This window comes from Tiliqua scincoides, chromosome 1 (assembly GCF_035046505.1).
Source record: "Tiliqua scincoides isolate rTilSci1 chromosome 1, rTilSci1.hap2, whole genome shotgun sequence".
NCBI classification, from domain to species: domain Eukaryota; kingdom Metazoa; phylum Chordata; class Lepidosauria; order Squamata; family Scincidae; genus Tiliqua; species Tiliqua scincoides.
Genome location: NC_089821.1, coordinates 312,349,049 through 312,373,014, shown reverse-complemented (window position 1 = coordinate 312,373,014; position 23,966 = coordinate 312,349,049). Strand labels below are relative to the sequence as shown.

The 23,966-nt window shown below is 49.7% G+C and overlaps 1 protein-coding gene and 2 pseudogenes across 1 annotated transcript in view; 1 reads left to right on the top strand and 2 right to left on the bottom strand.

Moving 5' to 3' along the window:
• The window catches only part of MDGA2 (MAM domain containing glycosylphosphatidylinositol anchor 2), a 385,901-nt gene that overhangs the window by 58,499 nt on the left and 303,436 nt on the right, over nt 1-23,966 (top strand).
• LOC136637910 (5S ribosomal RNA) lies at nt 17,697-17,819 on the bottom strand (annotated as a pseudogene).
• Nucleotides 17,849-17,968, bottom strand: LOC136637125 (5S ribosomal RNA; annotated as a pseudogene).

Genomic DNA, 23,966 nt, shown 5'->3' with positions numbered 1-23,966 from the left:
AGGAAAAATCCATTACGGGGTACAAGCCATGATGTGCATGCGCAACCTCCTGATTTTAGAAATGGGTTATGTCAGAAGGCCAGATGCAAGGGAGGGCACCAGGATGAGGTCTCTTGTGATCTGGTGTGCTCCCTGGGGCATTTGGTGGGCCGCAGTGAGATACAGGAAGCTGGACTAGATGGACCTCTGGCCTGATCCAGCGGGGCTCTTCTTATGTTCTTATGTTCTCTGCCTCACAGTGTCCCACCAGATGCCTCCAGGAAGATCCTTGCACAAAAATGTGCTTCATGGTGCAGTTCATTGCTAGACCGACAGTCCTACCTAATTCCCTGGTGCTGATGCAACTGTGCCAACAAGGTGCAGGCTGCTTCCTGCAGGGAAGTTTTGGATTCCGGAGGCCTCCTTGAAATAAGGGAACTTTTGTTCCCTTGCTCCTTAGTAAGCCTCTGCAGCCCTTCTACTCAGACTTCTGCCAGCTACTTTGCTGGTGCAAGTGAGTTGACCCAGGTAGGCAGATCAAGGCCATGAAGCGGGAGAGGCTTGCACGCCACAGTGAGGCTCCCTGGGAAACCTAGTGCTTTGCACCCCCTCTGGCTACGCTACTGATATCACACAGCATTGTGATGATGTCATATCATTCCCAGGGAACCTCTGGGGAAATATGGGGGCCACCAGGGTGTCCGACTGCTGCCACTGCTGGTAAAATCTCCCTGTTTCAACCCAAAAACCACTCCTCCAAGTGGGGTGGCAAAACTGAAGGGGAGGTGATTTGGGCTCATCCTCAGGACAGCAGCAGCAGATAAGCAGAGAATATAACATCAGTTTATAACACAGGCCTTTTTGACTTACACCCACAACCCCTAGGTAAGGTCATCCCCTCAGGAGGAAGTAGGACCTCCTAGGATGGCAGCATGATCGAGAAGGCCCCCCTTGTAGAGGGCACAGTTCCAGTGCCAGGTTGCTGAACAGCTAGAGCAGGGGTGTCCAAAGTTTTTGGCAGGAGGGCTACGTCATCTCTCTGACACTGTGTCGGGGGGCCGGGGAAAAAAAAGAATTAATTTACATTTATCTTTGAATAAATTTACATAAATGAATACATTAGAAGTGGGTCTTATATGAATGAATGAAGGTCTTGAAATAGCTCAAGGCCTATAAAAGGCCTTGCACAAAGCAAGGCTGGCCTTTCCTTTGCTGCTGCTACTGCATCACAGACATGAAACAGTAAGCAGTGGAGGAAACCCTCATCCCACAGCTCATGCAAGAGGTCAAACAGTTGCCCTCAGGCTGAGAGCAGTTGCTTCGGGCCACTGCGGGCTCCAGCAAATCTCTGGAGGGCCAGAGGCTCATTGGAGACTGGGGGCTCCCTGAGGGCAACATTGAGTGGCCTTGAGGGCCGCAAGTGGCCCCAGGGCCAGGGTTTGGGCACCCCTGAGCTAGAGCAGGGATGGGCAGCCCCTGGCCTGGGGGCCATTTGCAGCCCTCGGGCTCCCCCAATCTGGCTCGCAGGGATCCCCCAGTCTCCAGTGAGCCTCTGGCCTGTCAGTTGGAGCCCACGTGAGTCACACCCACCAGAAGTGAGCTGCAGGCCGAGTTAGAGCAAGGACTTTTATAGTCTCCATGTGTTTTATGCTTTCCCTTGGGCATTATTTTAACCCCCCCCCCAATTGTCTCTGAATAATTTATGTCTCCATGTATTTATGGCTTGGTCTGGCTTCACTGTTCAAGAGGTATGTGGCAAACAGTTCATAGTTCTCATGTGGTTCTACATGCCTGTATGTAAATTTTCATGTAAATTACGTATAAATAAGCTCAGTAAAATTCATTCAAGTTCCATCTCTAATGTATTCATTTGTGTAAATTTATTCAAATTTGAAATATAAATTAATTCTTTTATTCCCGTTCCCCAACTCAGGGGAAGTTCCCCAACTCCCCAACTCTGACAGCTCAGTGTCAGGGGATGATGTGGCCCTCCCACCGAAATGTTTGCCCACCCCTGGGCTAGACCAAAGCCCTAAACCGCCGCCCTGCCTCTCTCCAGGTGCTGCTTTAGATGTTACCAGCACCGCTGCAACTGAGAATTCCAGGTCAGCCCAGCTGGGTGGCACTTCTGGTGGACTGTCTCAACTGGGCGAAACTCTGGCAACACTCCTGATGTATCCATCTCTGAGTTGCTCGGGCCCCGGGAGCGGAGAGCTGTGCCCAAATGGCATCTGCCAAATGGTTTCTGCCCGTCGCCTCCTTTGTGTGGGGCATCCTCAGGAAAGACACAACTGGTTGCTTTTGCCTGCATGGCATCTCGGTGCCTGTAGGGCCAACCTTGGGAGACACCCCCATTTGCTCTGCAGAAACTTTGACAACACTCCTCTGCTTCAAGCAGCCTGAAGTGCCAGCAATGAACAGCCCTTCAGTCAGACCTGTTCAGACTCTCCCCTACGAAGCAGAAGGCCAATGGGCCTGACACTGGGCCGACGGCAGTCTGATTACCTTGTAGGAGTGACTTACTGATGCTGCGGCTGATGCTGTTATCCCCGGTGGGGGAACAGGCAGCCAGCGATTCACCAGCCAGCTGCTATTTAAGCCAATTCTCACGCCTGTCCTTTTTATGCATAATGATGATGCTCTGCTTGGAGCAATGGCAGCTTGGCAAGTAGAAAAGAGGGGAAGTTTAACCCTGTAAAACCGTGTGTGTGCATGGAATGGTTCTGCGTGGAAAGACCTCCTTGATGCAGCTGCTCCAAGGACAGAGGAAGCATTCCAGAATCCTAATGCTGGATGAGTAACTCCTCTTCATGCCAACAGCAATAACTGCAGTAAGAAGTGGCTACTGAGAACCAGAGCTAACTAGAGGCTGAAGAGAGAGGGGGGGGGCAGTCTTGTTGTGGCTTTCTTTGCACAGCCACAACTTTTTCCGGCAACAGAAAGCCCTTTATGGCCACGTGAAAGCTGGGCTGCTGTCACAAGCTGCTGGGCCACTGCCCTCAATTGTGAGCAGCACAGTGCGTGTAACCGGCTCTGAGAGGCTGCACAGGCACCAGTAAGTTGGCAATGGGGGCAGGCTGTGGGTGAGGAGGGTGAGTAACAGGGTGCTGCTGTATTTGGGGAGTGAATTTGGGAGGCATGATGGGGAAGGGGGTGAATCCAGAAGCAGTCATGCATGCCAGGTCTTATCCCCCATGTGGGCCTGGGTGCAGGCCTCCCCTTCAGAGCCATTTCAGGCAGGGAAGCGAAATGGAGGCAACTGCCTCCATTTGGCTTCCACCACTCGGAATGACTGCTAAGGGGAGGGGCCACTTGCATGCTGTGCTGCGACTCCCTGCAAAACTTAGTGCTTTGCTTTCCTCTAGCTATGCCACTGTTGTAATGTGGTGGGGGGTTGGATTGGGCAGATCCCAATTGGGTAGTGTGGTCCATGGAACAGAAAGTAGCGTCAGGATCTGGGCTATCTTGATTCAAGTTCTGCCTTTTTCATGAACTTCTTGAGTGATTGTGGGTGTGTAGGAATTTCAATTTCCTGATGTTGTGGTCTGTCTCAGGGGGCTTTCCTTTGGAAATGGTCTGCCTTTCCATTGGACCATTCCAGCGACGTGGAGAGGGGGGATTTGCTGCATGGGTAACAGCCTATCCTCCATACCTTCTTTACCCAGGCTTCGCGCACTGGAGAGGACACTCCAACTTCGCCGTACGGCGTCGGCACAACACGGGAAGCAGCAGTTTACCGGTTATAAGTCTTTGCTCGATTGGCGTAGAGCATGACGCCAGGGGCTGCTTCCGACGGTGGGAGAGATCATTGCATCTCATTGGGCAGCTACCGCCCGCCTTAAGCTGGGCAGTCCCCAGCCAGTAAGGTGTTGCCTCGCCACGGTCTGTTAACCTCATGGGGTGCGTGGGGTTTAGGGTGAAAACCGACAAGCGGATCGACAACTCTGCACCATGCAACAGAAAACAGAAAACTACTGCCCTAAAGCTGGGCACCTGGAACGTTAGGACAATGACACCTGGCTTCTCTGATGACCTGCAAGAAATAGACGACGCACGCAAAACAGCTGTCATCGACATGGAGCTGAGCAGACTGCAGATGGACATCGTCGCCCTTCAAGAGACTAGGCTGCCAGATTCCGGATCTGTCAAGGAGAGAAATTTCTCATTTTTCTGGCAGGGAAAACCACCAAACGAAACCAGGGAACATGGCGTTGGCTTTGCGGTCAGAAATACCCTGCTGAAATCCATCATCCCACCTACTGTGGGAAGTGAAAGAATTTTGTCCCTGCAGCTCCAGTCATCAGCAGGACCTATCACTCTCATCAGTGCTTATGCACCGACTCTGTCGTCTCCAGCAGAAGCCAAAGACAAATTCTATGATGACCTGGCCACCACTGTCAAGAAAATCCCTGTAAAAGAGCCATTGTTCATCCTCGGCGATTTCAATGCTAGAGTTGGTGCTGATAACAGTTCATGGCCCACTTGCTTAGGTCAGTTTGGCACTGGGAGGATGAACGAAAATGGCCAACGCCTGCTAGAGTTTTGCTGTCATCACGGTCTCTGTGTCAGCAACACGTTCTTCAACACAAAGCCCCAACATAGAGTCTCTTGGAGACATCCAAGATCAAAGCACTGGCACCAGCTCGACCTGATCCTCACCAGACGCTCCAGCCTTCCCAGCATCAAGATCACACGCAGTTATCATGGTGCTGCCTGCGACACTGACCACTCCCTGGTGTGCAGCAGAGTGAAACTGCAAACAAAGCGACTGTATCACACGAAAAAGGAAGGAAGACCTCGCATTGATACCAGCAAGACCCGGGATCAGAGAAAAGTGGAGGAATTTGCACAAGCGCTTGAGGAATCTCTTCCAGGCCCGGCCGACGCAAACGCATCCAACAGATGGGAACATTTCAAGAATACCGTTTACAACACCGCCTTGTCCATATTCGGCAAGAAGACCAACAAGGCGGCAGACTGGTTTGAAGCCCACTCTGAGGAGTTGACACCAGTCATTGAGGAAAAGAGGAGAGCTCAAGCAGCATACAAGGCCTGTCCCAGTGAGCGCAACCTGCAGGTCCTCCGAACTGCTCGCAGCAAAGTCCAACAGACTGCCAGGAGATGTGCTAACGACTACTGGCTCCAGCTCTGTTCCGAGATACAGATAGCAGCTGACACGGGCAACATCAAGGGGATGTATGATGGTATCAAGCAGGCCCTAGGTCCAACACAGAAGAAAATTGCCCCTCTGAAGTCTGCCACAGGCGAGGTCATCCAGGATCGGGCGCAGCAGATGGAACGCTGGGTGCAGCACTACTCTGAGCTATATTCCAGAGAAAATGTAGTCACCGAAGAAGCACTGAACAACATTGAGTGCCTGCCTGTGCTGGAAGAGCTTGACAGTGAACCAACCCTAGAAGAACTTCACGTGGCCCTGGACTCCCTTGCCTTTGGCAAGGCACCTGGAAAAGACAGCATCCCTGCTGAAGTCCTAAAATGCTGCAAAGAGATCATCGTCACTGAGCTGCATGAAATCCTCTGTCTCTGCTGGAGAGAAGGTGGAGTACCTCAAGACATGAGGGATGCAAATATCATCACGCTGTACAAGAACAAAGGTGACAGGGGTGACTGCAACAACTACCGCGGCATCTCTCTCCTTAGCGTTGTAGGAAAGCTGTTTGCCCGAGTTGTACTAAAGAGGCTCCAGGTACTTGCAGAGAGCGTCTATCCAGAATCGCAGTGTGGATTCCGAGCCAACAGGTCCACCACTGATATGGTATTCTCCCTTAGACAACTGCAGGAGAAATGCAGAGAACAACGACAGCCACTCTTTATAGCCTTCATAGATCTCACAAAGGCTTTCGACCTGGTCAGCAGAGACGGCCTCTTCAAGATTCTCCCCAAGATTGGATGTCCACCCAGGCTCCTCAGCATCATCAGATCTTTCCACAAGGACATGAAGGGCACTGTTGTCTTCGATGGCTCCACATCAGACCCTTTTGACATCCGAAGCGGAGTGAAGCAGGGCTGTGTTCTTGCACCAACCTTGTTTGGGATTTTCTTCGCTGTCCTGCTGAAGCAGGCCTTTGGAACTGCAACAGAAGGCATCTATCTCCGGACCAGATCAGACGGAAAGCTCTTCAACCTCTCCAGACTGAGAGCAAAATCCAAAGTCCAGCTGAAATGTCTGCGTGACTTCCTCTTTGCCGACGATGCAGCTGTCACTACCCACTCTGCCAAAGATCTCCAGCAGCTCATGGATCGTTTTAGCAAGGCCTGCCAAGATTTTGGACTGACAATCAGCCTGAAGAAAACACAGATCATGGTTCAGGATGTGGACTCACCTCCCTGCATTACAATCTCTGAGCATGAACTGGAGGTTGTCCATGACTTTGTGTACCTTGGCTCAACGATCTCCGACACTCTTTCTCTCGATACCGAGCTAAACAAGCGCATCGGTAAAGCAGCTACCACGTTTTCCAGACTCACAAAGAGAGTCTGGTCCAACAAGAAGCTGACGGAACATACCAAGATCCAGGTCTACAGAGCTTGCGTCCTGAGTACACTTCTGTACTGCAGCGAGTCATGGACTCTTCGCTCACAACAGGAGAGGAAACTGAGCGCTTTCCACATGCGCTGCCTCCGACGCATCCTCGGCATCACCTGGCAGGACAAAGTTCCAAACAACACAGTCCTGGAACGTGCTGGAATCCCTAGCATGTATTCACTGCTGAAACAGAGACGCCTGCGTTGGCTTGGTCATGTCGTGAGAATGGATGATGGCCGGATCCCAAAGGATCTCCTCTATGGAGAACTCGTGCAAGGAAAGCGCCCTACAGGCAGACCACAGCTGCGATACAAGGACATCTGCAAGAGGGATCTGAAGGCCTTAGGGATGGACCTCAACAAGTGGGAAACCCTGGCCTCTGAGCGGCCCGCTTGGAGGCAGGCTGTGCAGCATGGCCTTTCCCAGTTTGAAGAGACACTTTGCCAACAGTCTGAGGCTAAGAGGCAAAGAAGGAAGGCCCATAGCCAGGGAGACAGACCAGGGACAGACTGCACTTGCTCCCGGTGTGGAAGGGATTGTCACTCCCGGATTGGCCTTTTCAGCCACACTAGACGCTGTGCCAGAACCACCTTTCAGAGCGCGATACCATAGTCTTTCGAGACTGAAGGTTGCCAATACATGGTCTGTCTCATGTGCATGTGGTCAATCTCAGCAAATTTGGGAGAGGTTAAATTCAGTATTGTATTGGCAACCTTCAGTCTCGAAAGACTCTGGTATCGCGCTCTGAAAGGTGGTTCTGGAACAGTGTCTAGTGTGGCTGAAAAGGCCAATCCGGAAGTGACAATCCCTTCCACACTGGGAGCAAGTGCAGTCTGTCCCTAGTGTGTCTCCCTGGCTATGGGCCTTCCTTCTTTGCCTCTTTGCCTCAGACTGTTGGCCAAGTGTCTCTTCAAACTGGGAAAGGCCATGCTGCACTGCCTGCCTCCAAGCGGGCCACTCAGAGGCCAGGGTTTCCCACCTGTTGAGGTCCACTCCTAAGGCTTCAGATCCCTCTTGCAGATGTCCTTGTATCGCAGCTGTGGTCTACCTGTAGGGCACTTTCCTTGCACGAGTTCTCCATAGAGGAGATCCTTTGGGATCCGGCCATCATCCATTCTCACGACATGACCTAGCCAACGCAGGCGTCTCTGTTTCAGCAGTGCATACATGCTAGGGATTCCAGCACCCTGCGTTAAATTCAGTAAAGCTCATAAAACTAGGACTGAGTTGAACAATCTCCAGTGAGAACTTTGTCTTGACCTCCAAAGGTGTGGTGCCCATTAACTAACTGCTCTCCATGGTCCCCTTTTTTTTTTTTTTTTCATGCCCCTGTCAGTTTTGTGGTGGCCACAGATGACTGGCTGGCTGGTAGCCACCAGAATCCAGAAGCAGTCTGTTTTCCCTGGAATTCTGAAGGGAATGATGTGCTACACTAAGGATCTCCCAAGAGTTAATGGGAAATACTGAAGTATTTGAAGTAGGGGCTTTTGCTTAAGAATATACAAATGACTGTGCCAGGATCCACTGAGTCCAGTATTCTGTCTCCCACAGTGGCCAGTCCACTGGCTCTGCCAACCAGCAGGCACTTAGTGATCCAGCGGAAATGGCCATTGGTGGGCTACAATCTGCTTTCTTTGGACACCCTGGTTAGATTATACCTGGAACTACCTTGGCCCTGGTGCCAGTTGTGAAATGCACAGCCACCCGTCTAGGTGGCATCCTCTCTGTTCTAGGAAGCACATCTGGCATGCAAGGCTAACACAGCCTTGACTTTCTGTAATTCTTGGTTCCTGTAAAATGATGCGATCCAAGACTCTGAGGTTGCCAATATTCCCCGCTGAGCTGGCTGGGTTTTGTCTTCTTTGCCTCCCACAGCATGACACAGTTCTTAATTTAAAGCAGCTGTCTTATTGATTTCTGATTGTTTATTTGGATGTGGGCCCATTCATTTTAACAAAGCTGTTAATAAAATGTCATCTCTTTTTTTTTTTTCCTTTTGCAAGTTGGCAGCTTATGTCCATTCCCTCGCCCCATCCTAGTCAAGCCCTGGCAGTCTTCAGGATGCTTGAGGAGATAAAGACCCGGCCAAACCACACATGACAGGAACAGCATGTTTTATGTCTGCTCTGCGCCCGCCATGTGCAGAGGGAGGGTCTGCATCAAAAGAGATGTGCAAGTGAGGGAAAATGAGTTCCCGCCTGCCTGACTTCCCTGTGATCCTTCACTTCAAACTAACGGAGCTCACTTTGTGTATTGGAGCCAGGGTGTAAGAGAGGGGGAAAAGACAGGCAGATGGATTGATTTAGCAAGTGTCATTTTATTGTGCAGTTACGTATGTGAGAAAGGCTCTGCTGGATCAGGCCAAAGTGGGCCCATCAGGTCCACCGTTCAGTTCCTCACAGTGGCCCCCATTGCTGGGACATCCACAGGAAGGAGAACAAAGCATTCCTCTCTCCAAGGCTGGCCCAAGACCTCCTGAGGACTGAGGCAGCATGGCAAATACTGCCCCTGCCCGATGATGCGCAAGCCTGTGCTCCTGCCACTTTCCAAGGTGTTGGCTCAGCGCCCTCCTCCCCGTTACATCTCCTCTATGTCTCTCACTCCAGGGAGAGGGAGGAGCAGTGGAGGCGAGTTGGCAGGCAGGTATGGGCGCCTCACACCAATCCGCAGCCTGGTGAAGTGCCAGTGTGCAAGTGAGAATGCCAGGCAGTCACCTGCCAGGGTAGGGGGGACACCAAGCGATTCTAGAATATTCCTAGAGGAGGAGCGAGATCTTAAGACACATCTTTTGGCCTGATCCAGCAGGGCTCTTATGCTTCTGTCTGAGAGCTTGATGGGCAGACAAGGTCTTCCTATTTCTTTCAGAAAGAAAGAGATCGATTTCTTTTTAAACTCTAACATTGTGGCGTTATTGTGGCGTTATTATAACTTCAGTGACTTTGGGCGCAGTCCTAACCCATTTTCCCGCACTGACACTTACTTCGAGGTAAGGGAACAAACATTGAAATACCTTGAGGAGGCCTCTGTAACTGCCCCCCAACTTCAGGATGCAGCACATGCCCCACTGGCACAGCTATGCCAGTGCTGGAAAGTTGGTTAGGATTGTGCCCTTTTGTCTGTTGTATTACCCGGAAGGACTTCTTTGTGAGTTGCATTTCTTCTCCATATTAACAGAATGGTTTTGACTCGTCTTCTCTTGATTTTAATGACTGTGCAACAATCTGTTTGTTGCAGTGAGAGACCATTACAAGTCAAAGAAATGGCTGCCAGCATGTTCATGAGAGCAGGCTGTCTTTGTCACAAATGGCTCTTTCTAGGCTTTTGTGGTGCCCGTACATGAAAGTCCAACTTCAGACACACCAAAATACCAGTTTCCCTGCCTGTGGAGGAGTCCACGTCGTGTCCTGAAGAATTGTATTTGTTGATGCTCTGAGGTTATTTGCTGAAACTGAATTCTGTAGGAAGATCCTCCAGACATTTCCATTCTGGATTCCCTCTCCATGAAATATTTTCACGGTGGAGATTTGGTTTGTATTTTGTTCTCTTTCTCTCTTTTTTTAATCTTTTATGGTAGACGATGACACTCAGCTGTTTGGCATAATTTAGGATTTTTTCCCCCCAAATATAATACATATTACATATAGTGTTTGTAACATACAAGGCACATATACATAGTACATATAGGAACATAACTACAGGCATCCTCCCCCCTTATCCACAGGGGATACATTCCAGAACCACCTGTGGATATCAACACTGCAGATATGAGGGAACCCTATAGAAGTGATGATCTGTGGCAGGTCTTGCTTCCCATTGATGATCTTACTGTGCCCCCCCCCCCACAGTGTACAGGCTGCCTGCCTGCTTGTCAATTTCTGCTTTTATTGGCACCCTTCGGTCTCGAAAGACTATGGTATCGTGCTTTGAAAGGTGGTTCTGGAACAGCGTCTAGTGTGGCTGAAAAGGCCAGTTCGGGAGTGACAATCCTTTCCACACCGGTGCAGTCTATCCCTGGTCTGTTTCCCTGGCTATGGGCCTTCCTTCTTTGCTTCTTAGCCTCAGATTGTTGGCCAAGTGTCTCTTCAAACTGGGAAAGGCCATGCTGCACAGCCTGCTTCCAAGCGGGACGCTCAGAGGCCAGGGTTTCCCACTTGTTGAGGTCCACTCCTAAGGCCTTCAGATCCCTCTTGTAGATGTCCTTGTATCGCAGCTGTGGTCTACCTGTAGGGCGCTTTCCTTGCACGAGTTCTCCATAGAGGAGATCCTTTGGGATCCGGCCATCATCCATTCTCACGACATGACCGAACCAACGCAGGCATCTCTGTTTCAGCAGTGCATACATGCTAGGGATTCCAGCACGTTCCAGGACTGTGTTGTTAGGAACTTTGTGCTGTCAGGTGATGCCGAGAATGCGTCAGAGGCAGCGCATGTGGAAAGCGTTCAGTTTCCTCTCCTGTTGTGAGTGAAGAGTCCATGACTCGCTGCAATACAGAAGTGTAGAGTTTGTAAAAGCAAGAAATTTGCCTGCTTGTTAATGAAGAAAATAGAAGCTGATGGGCGCAGGGGTCGTGGAGAACCACGGATAACTGAAACTGCAGATACCAGATATTGGGGGGGGGGGGATACCTGTATATGCAATATATTCAGGACTTGAATATTTATTTCCATTATACCTACCCAAAAGAGTTATGTGGAGAATGTAGACAGTTGTAGGTTCAATCCTTAGCATCTCTACTTAAAAGGGTTTTGGTTCAGAGGGCTAAACTCTGTGACCTTGGATTACCAGTGGCTAGTTGGAGTAGTTGGTACTCGGCTAAGTGGAGTGCTGGTCTGCCTCAAGAGGAGCCAGCTCCTGTGCTTTTAAACAGGGGTCCACAAATAGTGACCGGCCTTGTCAGCTTGCCAGAATTTGTGATTCGCCAGGATAATCCATCTGCCCCTCGAGTGACCTTTGGCTAACTCTTGAAGTCTTTTCTGTTCTGCCTGGCATTTGGCTGACCAGAAGGGTGAATGCTAATGGCATTCCTGCTTTGGCTCATAGTTTAATTTTATTAAAACATTTGTGTTCCATTTGAGGTTCCCCAGGTAGCTAAAAAGATTGCTCTAAAAATACACTATAGAAAACCAATAAGGAAACCAGTGGAAAAAGACCTGCGAATGAAGGGCAGGAGGATCTAATATGAGCAGAACACTGAATTGCGACCGAAAGCTTGGCAAAAACGTCTATTTTCACATCAGTAAAGTTTCGGTGATGGATCATCTGCCACTCTCTCTTGTCATGTTGTTGTCACTTTATTACTGCATTATTGTAGTTTAAATTGATGGAAGCCACCATGGGTGCTTTTCTGAAAGAAGAAAGGCAGGCTATAAATGTTAATAATCATAATAAATAATTGGAGGAGAGGATCTGGGGTTGTCGAGGGTTTATTTACAGAGAGATAAGTGACAGGATGCTTGTGCACGGCAGAAACCTCTATCTCCTCCCCCCCCCCGACAATACCAGCGCCCTGACACTCTCCAAAGTTAGGCTAGAACTTCTCAACCATCTGCCTGCCTGTTCTCAAACAGGCCTTCTTTCTGAAGCCTCTTGGGTTGGGCAGCATCCCACACTCAGAGTCCAATCCACTGTAATTCCCTGTGCCATGACACCATAGTGCCAGCGTGGCATCTGTTGTATCCTAGGAGGGTGTTTTGGCATGTTGAGGCCTTCTCAGGGTAAGGGCATATATCGCTAACTGTAGTCCATGGTGATCTGTGAATCAGGACCAGTAAAGGGGGGGGGTTAGGATTGCTGAACCCATCCCTTCCTGTGCTCTGTCCATCTTTGCTGGGACTTGGCTGCTTGCCACTTGCGGATTTGGCCAGATCGCGCACACCAGCAGTGTTGTGCTTGTACCTTTACAAGCAGTGTTGCGTGTTGTACCTTTATGGGGTACAAGCCATGACGTGTATGCGCAACCTCCTGATTTTAGAAATGGGCTATGTCAGAAGGCCAGATGCAAGGGAGGGCAGCAGGATGAGGTCTCTTGTTGTCTGGTGTGCTCCCTGGGGCATTTGGTGGGCCACTGTGAGATACAGGAAGCTGGACTAGATGGGCCTATGGCCTGATCCAGTGGGGCTGTTCTTATGTTCTTATGTTCTTATGTTCTTGTGACAGCTACAGAAAAGGTTTTACTGGCGGCACATGCCCATAGGATTGGGCAGCCAGGCAGTACTAGCTTTATCACATGGGCCTATCCCAATGGCTTGGACAAGCCTTGGACAAACCATGCGAATTGAGTCTGCCTGTCAGAAAACCAAGGCTTGTTCAAACAAGCAAACTCATAATATCCTCATTTAAATCTTGACCCAGTTGGACTGAATTATTATAATCAGTTTCAATGAGAGGCAAAATACCTGCCATCCTATGCCACCCACCATACCTGCCAAAAGGACAGAATGGTACATACTAATCATCTCCAGCAGCTCATGGATCATTTTAGCAAGGCCTGCCAAGATTTTGGACTGACAATCAGCCTGAAGAAAACACAGGTCATGGTTCAGGATGTGGACTCACCTCCCTGCATTACAATCTCTGCACATGAACTGGAGGTTGTCCATGACTTTGTGTACCTTGGCTCAACGATCTCCGACACTCTTTCTCTCGATACCGAGCTAAACAAACGCATCGGTAAAGCAGCTACCACGTTTTCCAGACTCACAAAGAGAGTCTGGTCCAACAAGAAGCTGACGGAACATACCAAGATCCAGGTCTACAGAGCTTGCGTCCTGAGTACACTTCTGTACTGCAGCGAGTCATGCACTTCACTCACAACAGGAGAGGAAACTGAATGCTTTCCACATGCGCTGCCTCCGACGTATTCTCGGCATCACCTGGCAGGACAAAGTTCCAAACAACACAGTCCTGGAACGTGCTGGAATCCCTAGCATGTATGCACTACTGAAACAGAGACGCCTGCGTTGGCTCGGTCATGTCGTGAGAATGGATGATGGCCGGATCCCAAAGGATCTCCTCTATGGAGAACTCGTGCAAGGAAAGCGCCCTACAGGTAGACCACAGCTGCGATACAAGGACATCTACAAGAGGGATCTGAAGGCCTTAGGAGTGGACCTCAACAAGTGGGAAACCCTGGCCTCTGAGCGGCCCGCTTGGAGGCAGGCTGTGCAGCATGGCCTTTCCCAGTTTGAAGAGACACTTTGCCAACAGTCTGAGGCTAAGAGGCAAAGAAGGAAGGCCCACAGCCAGGGAGACTGACCAGGGACAGACTGCACTTGCTCCCAGTGTGGAAGGGATTGTCACTCCCGAATCGGCCTTTTCAGCCACACTAGATGCTGTTCCAGAACCACCTTTCAGAGCGCGAATCCACAGTCTTTCGAGACTGAAGGTTGCCAACTGCCAACATCTGGTGAAGGATTAAAGGGAGGTTTTGTAGTAGTGACTCACCCGGCAGTGACTGTCTGACCTTCCCTGTTGGCTGAGGTGGGCAGGGGGCACTGTCATTGGCAAAGGTGCCTTTTTCCTAGGGGACATGGAAGGGTTTTGTTACGAGCTGCTATGCACAGCTGTCTGATGTTTCTGTGCCTCACGGCCGAACCACAATCACCCCTGGCGACAAGGAAGACTCAGAGGCAGAAGTTCTCCACCACACTCCTCCTTTACTGTATGTACAGATATTTACAATGTCCAAGTAGTACAACGGTACACGATCCACTCTTCCAACCAACATAGCCTCTGGCTCACAATGCTCTGCTTCTCCCACACACTTGCTTGCCTCTGCTGGACATTTATATTTCTTGCAGCCAATCACAGCATTGGGAATTACTGCACAGTCATGCTGACTGTGCAGCTGCTGCCACACACACACATGAAATCACCTGATGCAATATCACCAGATATTGCATCAGCATGAAGCTCCCAGGATGCTGTGCACTCCTGGTTTGGCCAAGGCTTCAGGCCTGATACTGTGCAGCCAGTAAATTACCAGTCAGGCCGGGGTTCAACCCGTGACAGGTTTCCTGTCCGAAAAATGTTCCGTCTCCCAATGCCCACTTTTTGGCTAATTAACACCCACTTCTTATCTTTAGAAACAACAGCTGTGGTGTGCAAAGAAACAAACACAACTCCTTATCGGTTTGAACAATTAACCAAATTTATTGCTACAAACCCAGACACTCCCTGCAAGTCCTCTTGTCCAGAGGCTTTCCCTCCCCAAAACTCCTCTTAACTCAGTGGGTAAAGGTCCAAAACCTCCAGTCCAAGTCCAAAGCACAGTCCAGTCTTCTGCAGCAGAGTCCCTCCTCTGTGTCCTCTCCAGCAGAGTGTCTCCTTCAGCAGAGTCCTGGCTGTCCCCTTCTCCTGTAGGTCCTGGTCCGTCTGTGTCCCGTAGGTCAGGGGTCCTGTATGTCTGGGTTGGGGTCCTGTAGCTCTTTGCTCCTTCTGAAGCTGCCTTTTCTCCTTGGATGTCCCATTATCCAAAATGCAACTCAGCTGTGAGCTACCTTGTTAGCCCCTTGTTAAGTCCAAATTAGGCTCAGGTGAGCCAGCTCTCCAGTCCATGTCCATTCGAAGTCCCGTCAAGGTCAAATGAAGCTCAGGTGTCCATCAGCGTCTCCATTGGCCTTGGTTGATTACAGCTGTGGAGCCATCCCTGCCCTTCCCAGAGCTGTCAACCAGCTGTCAAAACATGGGAATCGCTGTCAGCACCACATCATCCACCGGATGGTCTTCTGATCTTCCATTACATAGGGTTCCCAGGACAGGCAGACCACTGCTGGGAAAAAGACACCTGCCAAACAGGGTGGGGGTCTAAGAGTGGAGAGAGAGAGAGAGAGAGAGAGAGAGTTCTCCCTTTCCTACCAACTTCTTAATGAGAACATCCTCTCATAACTAACACATCCCATACCCCTTTACTTCCAGAGGTGTTAAGGCAGAAGTTAAATAGATTTCATTTGTGGACTGGAAGTACTGTTGAAGTATCAGCAGTGCATTTTGAGCACATTTGACCTTGGGGTGAACCTCTGCCTCCCATTTACCACAAAACCTCCATCCAAAGGCCATCCACTGATAGACACAGAAGCCTGCACACTGTCTTGACTTCCATGCTGCAAGAGTGACCGCTTCATGGCCACTCAGTGTCATGGGAGTAGAGAGTTCCAGAAGACAGCGTCAGCGCCCAGCCCAGCCCCGCCTCATCCCTCTTCCATTGACAAGAAGACTCCTGCCTGGTCCCTGCGGGTGTTACTTCTCCCCACTCAAGACAAGAATGATTGTTCCCAAGCTTCCATTATTTTCTTGATCAACACATCAGTCCTGCATGGTGGCAGCGCAATGATGGTTTCTTCCTGTTTTGCTGGCAGGGGAACTGAGGCTGTATCTTCCTCAAGGCCACCACCCCATAGCAAAGGCAAGCTGTGAGCTCCTGGCAGAGGCCTGGGGCAGTTATTTATGGCCTGGCGCATGAAAAATGGTGCCGCCCTCCCCCTTTCTGCAATATCAATATTCCACAGGCATCTCTTTTGGGCAGCCATTCAGCTGGAGGCTGGATTAGCGTTTTGCAACCACCATACAAAGCAGAGGCCTTGATGCCGACAAGGGTCAGTTTATTAACTGCACTTGGCCAGGCAGCTCCTCATAAGTTATTGAGATTTGGGACCCTTAAAAAGCAGAGATCATATCGCTTGGGAATAGATCTCCTTCAGTTTACATTGCAAGGCACTTCTGCCTCTCTCCATGTGGGTGATGGGATCTTTTTTTGCATGCTTACAGCACACACACAGACACACACTGGATTTCTCATGAAAAGTTTGGGGTTTGTTTCAAAGCTGATTTTGGAGCTGATTTTGAGCTGTGGTCTCATAGCAGGTGACCTGCTAAGAAGAGTCTGAACATAAGAAGAGTCCAGCTGGATCAGGCCACAGGCCCATCTAGTCCAGCCTCCTGCATCTCACAGTGGCCCACACAAGACAACAAGAGACCTGCATCCTGGAGCCCTCCCCTGAATCTAGCATGTGTGCCCATGTGGAAAGACAAGACAGATATACCTATCTGTGTGGACAATTATGCACATGTGTATACATATACATGCATGCATATAACTTCGCATACATACATGAGGTATGGGGCAGGAGGTCTGGTCTAGAGGGTAGAGCCTCCATTTGCCTGAAGATTAACATCCACAAGGTCGCCAGTTCGAGGCCACCGGCACCGTGCGACCTTGAAGCAGCCGGCAAGCTGCAGCTGAGCTGTTCCATCTGCTCGGAGCGTGGGAGGATGGAGGCCAGAATGTTAAACCAGATCGGAGTGTAACATCTTGAATGTGGTGGTTCTTGAAAGAGAGAACCTTCTTTCAATTTGTAAAAATCCCTGTGTGGATTTAATAAGCCTGCCTGTGTAAACCGCCTTGAATAAAGTCTTGAATAAAGACCAGGAAAGGCGGTATATAAATACTGTATATTATTATATTATTATTACACATATTATATAAATACTAGTTACAGTTGCACATACATAGTTATAGAGCAAAACTACACACTTGTCTCCTTCTGACTTCAGGGCTAGGAGCTGGAGGCTTGGGGGGGGGATATCCCATAGTGGACTTCAACCTGTCTTGTGCCATGACCCCAAATAAATAAAGTATAAATAAGACTGGAGACCCCATTGCCAATCCAACCTGTCACCAGCAGTCTTCTCAGCAGTCTGCTGAGCAAACTGCTCCAGATGGGTCAGACCAAAAGCCATACCCTGAGAAGGAAGACCAGGGACTTGTCTGCACTGTTCTTCTCACCAAGTCCAGAGGAACTGCATAGTTTCTAAACTCACCTGAGGCAGCAGGTCAAACTCTTCTCCCTTACCCGATGTGCTAGCCTCTTCTCCTCCCACTCTCTAATATTCCAATTTTAACCTTCCCCTCCACACTTCCTCTTCCTCTCCGTCCTCCTCTTCCTTTTCCATCCACACAATTGGATGGAGAAAGAAGAGCATTGGAGTCAAATAGGCAGATAAAGACGGGAGCCTCCTGCCATTCTGATGCCTGAGGCCACAGCTTCAGTTGTCCTCATGGATAGGCCAGCCCTGGGTTTACAGTTGCTTTGCAGTCTGCTCAGATTTGACTATGGAGTGCACAGTGGGGCTGCTGGTTGGCAACCTTCAGTCTCGAAAGACTATGGTATAAGCCTACAGCACCCAGTATTCCCAGGCGGTCTCCCATCCAAGTACTAACCAGGCCTGACCCTGCTTAGCTTCCAAGATCAGACGAGATCGGGAGATAGTGTTCAGTATAGGGAGATGGTTGGCAATCTTCGGTCTCGAAAGACTATGGTGTAAGCCTACAGCACCCGGTATTCCCAGGTGGTCTCCCATCCAAGTATTAACCAGGCCTGACCCTGCTTAGCTTCCAAGATCAGACGAGATCAGGCATCTGCAGGGTAACAGTTGCTGTTGCCTTGCCATGAATCAGCACACTGGCTAGCATGTGCATGGAGATATCTGGATTTCTCTGCACTTGGGCTGATCTACACATGCTGTACATTAAGAGTCCAAAGAGGACGGAGAAGATTGTAGTACTTCAAGCTGTGTTGCTCAGTCTTCCCCCACTCCATGTAAAAAACTCCCTGTAAGTAACAAAGCTGGCACAGGAGGAGGGGTTCTTTCTTACTGATGGGCTAGCTTTCCAAAATTTTGGTAGCCATTTTGGCTTTCCTACAGTGCAGTGTCTGCTCAGAAGTAAGTTCTGTTGCGTTCAGTGGAGCATACCCCGTTGGAAGTGTGCATAGGATTGCGCCCGAAGATGCCTTGTTCCAAGGGAAATTTAAGAAGACTTTCTCCACTTGAACAGCTACTCCCACTGGGGACTGCTGTTAATGGGGACATGACAGGGCAGGTAAAAGGCAGAACCGGTTGTGCGGTAACGTTGTAGGGAGTGCATGATCACCTCCTTCTCCTTTGCTCCATTCTCTTTGAGAGCCTGTCTTTTACATCACTTCCCTCCCATGTTTCCCAACTCTTCCTGTTGGGGATCGACCCTCCCATCTTCCAATCAGTCTTCATAGCATCCTTGATTGGTAGTACGAAGTGTCAGAAGGGAGGCAGCAATTCCAAAATGCCAAATGTCAGATGTGCCATAATCTTCTGCATGATGACATTTTTTGAGTTTATTTAAGAAATTCATGCTCATCCTCCCAGGGTGACTTCGTAATAATTGCTGAGTAATTAATAAAAATAATAAAAATAAATAATAATAATTGGTTTAGTTGCGGTTAAACCACGAAAATGAATACATGGAAATAAATGACCTGCCACTTTGCCAAATCATGGAGTGAAAGACAACAGGAAATGCCAGGCCTATGAAGGCCTGCTGGGAGAGGCGTGTCTTGTCCAGCCACCAGACAGTCAGCAGACAGGGTGGGGACAACCAGAGAGAATGCCTAATCATGGGTGGTCAGTGTCAGTTATGAGATTGGTGGCAGCTCCTAGTGGGGTGTGTGTGTGTGTGTGTGTGTGTGTGTGTGTGTGTGTGTGTGTGTGTGTTTTAATTGGAGCATTTAATGGCAATACACTGTCCATAAGGACAAAAGAACATAAGAACAGCCCCACTGGATCAGGCCATAGGCCCATCTAGTCCAGCTTCTTGCCTCTCACAGTTCCCATCAAATGCCTCAGGGAGCCCACAAGACAACAGGAGACCTGAATGCTGGTGCCGTCCCTTGCATCTGGCATTCTGACATAGCCCATTTCTAGAATCAGGAGGCTGCACAAACATGTCATGGCTTGTAACCTGTGGTAGATTTTTCCTCCAGAAATTGGTCCAATCCCCTTTTAAAGGCATCCAGGCCCTGTGCCATCACCACATCCTGTGGCAAGGGGTTCCACGGACAAACCACAAGCTGAGTAAAGAAATATTTTCTTTTGTCTGTCCTAACTCTCCCAACAATCAATTTTAGTGGATGTCCCCTGGTTCTGGTGTTGTGTGAGAGGGAAAAGAGTGTCTCTCTATCCACTCTATCCTTCCCCTGCATAATTTTGTATATCTTTATCATGTCCCCCTCAGGCGCCTCTTTTCTAGGCTGAAGAGCCCCAAATGCTGTAGCCTTTCCTCATAGGGAAGGTGCCCCAGCCCAGTAATCATTTTAGTCACTCTCTTTTGCACGCTCTGCTAGCGTGTAGTTAAGTCTGTGGAACTCCTTGCCACAGGATGTGGTGATGGCATCTGGTCTAGATGCCTTTAAAACGAGATTGGACAAATTTCTGGATGAAAAGTTCATCACGGGTTACAAGCCATGATGTGTATGTGCAACCTCCTGATTTTAGAAATGGGCTACAATTTTGCAATTTCTGTTGCAATTTTGCATTTTGTGTGTTTCATCTAAGTGGTGTTGTGATTCTATTCCAGCTGAGCTGTACTGTGCTGCTCTATCCTTTAAATTTTCAAGAGGTTCTGGAGCTGCTTTGTCAACTTCTTGTGCTTGTAGTCTGCTCTGGGGACAAGGAGTCTGACTGACAAAGCAGCCTGCCAGCCTTCTCTCTAAGGGAAAAAAAAAATTAAAAGAAAAGCAAGGAGGGGGAGATACTTGCCCCTTCTGGAGTGCTAAAAATGACTATTTGTTGAAATAATATTCCATGATGAAGGAGTAAGAAGCCGTCTTTCAAAGCAGATTTCCTGACAGATGCAGGTCATTCCACGTGAAACATATTCACTGCCTGGGCACATGAAGTCACGTGTGCCCAGAGCCTGCCTGATGTACTTCCATGCCGAGAATGGTCTCTGTTGTCTACAGTGAGAAGCACAGACATTTCTGCGGAAGGGGGACGTTGCTCAGATAGAGCCACCCCTGCTTTGCCTGCAGTAGGTCCCAGTTTAATCCCTGGCAGCATCTTCAGATTGGGCTGAAGGTGCCAGTTGGCCTCAGCGCAGGGCTGGAGCATCATTCTGGGTTCGCAGCTTGGGGTTAGGGAGCCCTTTGCTTCCACTCCCCCAGAGTGCTGTCCCAGGTCCTGAAGTAGGACTAACATTGCGTGTGCCTCACTAGAGCTGGCAAGAGAAATTCTGCAAGCCAGCAGCATCCTGGAGCGCAAGAACACCGAACCCCTCCCAGGCCCACACACCACTGGGCAGCATCTCCTTTGAACAATTCCATCATGAACCAGTGGCTTGTCGCTTCGTGACAGGACATGTGATTTGCACGGATTCCATTCCTGGTGTCTCCAGGCGGGGCTTGTCTCTGGCTGAGATTTTGGACTGCTGTTGGCATGCTTGGCCCGCAGTACTAGACTAGAGCTGCAATCCTAGGCACACTTTCCCAGGAGGGAACCCCACTGAATTCAGTGGGACTTCTGAAGAGACAGGCATAGGATTGGCTGTTGTGGTCTGACTTGGTAAAAGGCAGCTTCATATCACTGGCTGCAATTCTGCACTTAGAGGGCATCTTGGATAGCAAACTCCAGTCTGTTGATGACCAACATGTGCCCCTTTGCTTTCTCCCTCTGTCCTCAGCCTCAGTATTTGTTGTAGCATCTTAAGCCTGATGCTCCCCTCTGACTTGCCTGTTTCCACAAGACTTTGCCACCTTCATTGTGCTTTTGTCCTCACTCCCAGCAACACTGTGAGGGAGAGTACTTTATTCCTATGTTACAGGTAGGGGGCTCAAGTCCACGGCAGAGGCAAGACCCCCAACCCATTCATACAGGATCAGGCCATTTTGCTACCTGCTGGGTCAAGCAGGCTGTCAAGGACTAGCTGCACTGACAGGTACACTGAGTTTTCGCCAATGTCAGATCCTGGATCTACCAAAAGGCAAACTTGCAGTGGCTGTACATATTGGGGCACATATTGGGTGCCCCAACATATTGGGGTTGCACGTATATAGTTCCACTATATCTTTTTTTGAGATCTGGCCACCAGAACTGAACGCATTACTCCAGGTATGGACTTACCATCGACTTGTACAGTGGCATAATTAGTTGGCAACCTTCAGTCTCGAAAGACTATGGTATCGCGCTCTGAAAGGTGGTTCTGGCACAGTCTAGTGTGGCTGAAAAGGCCAATCCGGGAGTGACAATCCCTTCCACAGCGGGAGCAAGTGCAGTCTGTCCCTGGTCTGTCTCCCTGGCTGTGGGCCTTCCTTCTTTGCCTCTTAGCCTCAGACTGTTGGCCAAGTGTCTCTTCAAACTGGGAAAGGCCATGCTGCACAGCCTGCCTCCAAGCGGACCGCTCAGAGGCCAGGGATTCCCACTTGTTGAGGTCCACTCCTAAGGCCTTCAGATCCCACTTGCAGATGTCCTTGTTTGCATACATATCTTTAAGCACCACTTTGCCTCTGTCATATGTTACATTTTCTAGTGAACACCTAAGGAAGTCATCCATCTTGTTGAAGAGCCAGGACCCCCTCCTTGGGGTTGTGGCTACCAGTGGCAGTTCTGAGGGACTTTGAGTGTGACAGACCTGATACTGTCAACAGATGGAGAGTGTCTCCCTCCAGCCAATCGAAGGCAGCCGTCTCCAGAAAGACCCCTGTGTGAATGTTGTCCCTGCTGTGATGTGGAACTCTTGCTCTCCCTCCCTCTCTCTGTGCCTGATTTTTAGAGATTAGACTAATGTCATTAGTTCTCTCAAAAACCCATCAGCATTCCAAATTGCCTTCTAGTGGTGACAGCTTCGGTGAGCTGCCAGGGCTTTTGATGTGATGGATCATTATGCTTTATTACTTCTAGACGAACTGGTGTGGGGAGGGAAAGCTCCACCCTTTCCTACTTCCAAATCAAGGAAATGAAAGCTTGCCTCTGCGTGCAGGGAAAGTGCCTGGTGCTTTCAGAACATCCCTGTGGAGTCAAGCCGCCCCAGTTGCAACAGAGGCCTTGGCAGAAAACTAGCACTTCAGGATGTTCATCATAGGATGTGCACCACCAGCGGGAAGTGGCAGAGATCAGGTGGATGGGGGGTGAGAACAATGAACCATTGCTTTCAGTTCACTGTGGCTTGGAAAAGAAGCACTGTGCTGATGTGACCATTTTTTTTTTTCCAGTGGATCCGCTTGGGGTGTGTGTGTGTGGATTTCAGCAGCACCCCCTCCAGCCAGCCTGGCCTTGCCCTGGGGCTTTTGCCCCGTTTGCCTCCCTGACAGATCAGCTGCTGGTAGCCTTAGCTGGTTCTAAGATGGTAGCCTTAGCTGGTTAAGATGGTTCTAAGATGGTAGCCTTAGCTGGTTCAAGGGAGGGAGGCACCATAAGGGAACTGAGGGAGGGGTTTGTTGCAAGGCAGCTCACGAGAGGATGGCTGCCAAAGTGGCTGCTGGAGCAGTGTGCAGGGAAAGGAAGCAGGGAAGTAGGGAGGGGGTCTGGTATCTTTCCAGGCTGTTGACTGGCACAGTGGTTCTCAGGTAGAAGAGGGAGATGATGGTGCTTGATGCAGCACTGCAGGTAAAACAAATGAATGGGAGAGACCTGTGCATGCACAGAAGACGTGGAGCAATATGACCCAGTTTTTGCACCCTGCACGAGCATAGGACTGCCTGCTCTCCTGGCATGCGCGCAGTGTCACGTACACATGCAAACCAATGTACAAATAAAAAGCTTGTCAGGCAACAATTCCCCCCGTTGGTGACTGTCGTACCGCATCAGATTGACCTTCACAGCACAGGTAGATGGCGGAGCAGAATTCCATGAATTAGCCCACTTACAGGCACACCCGCCTGCCCTGTGACGCTTGCCAGAGATCAGGCTGCCTTTATTCCAACTGTAGTTGCAAAGTCGAATGGAACTCCAGGCTCTTCCGTCTCCCTTTCAAAGTCTGACCACACCAAGTTCAAGGTGACGGCTTCTCTTTTACTCTCTAATTCAGGGGTGCTCAGTGTTTTTGACAGGAGGGCCACGTCGTCTCTCTGACGAAAAAAAGAGAATTAATTTACATTTTAAATTTGCATAAATTTACATAAATGAATATATTAGAGAAGGAAAATGAATGGATGAATTTAAACCAGTTTATGATTCCATTCACACTCTTGGGGGGGGGGGAGAAGATATTCCAGCCAGTTCATAAGTGATCTTCAAGCCAGTTTATGATTCCATGCACACTCATAAGGGATGGGGGGGGGGAGATCTTCATGCCAGTTTATGATCATAAGAACATAAGAACAGCCCCACTGGATCAGGCCAGAGGCCCATCTACTCCAGCTTCCTGTATCTCACAGCGGCCCACCAAATGCCCCAGGGAGCACACCTGATAACAAGAGACCTGCAAGGCCTCCTGGGAATTGTAGTTAAGAACATAAGAACAGCCCTACTGGATCAGGCCATAGGCCCATCTAGTCCGGCTTCCTGTATCTCACAGCGGCCCACCAAATGCCCCAGGGAGCACACCTGATAACAAGAGACCTGCAAGGCTTCCTGGGAATTGTAGTTAAGAACATAAGAACAGCCCCACTGGATCAGGCCACAGGCCCATCTACT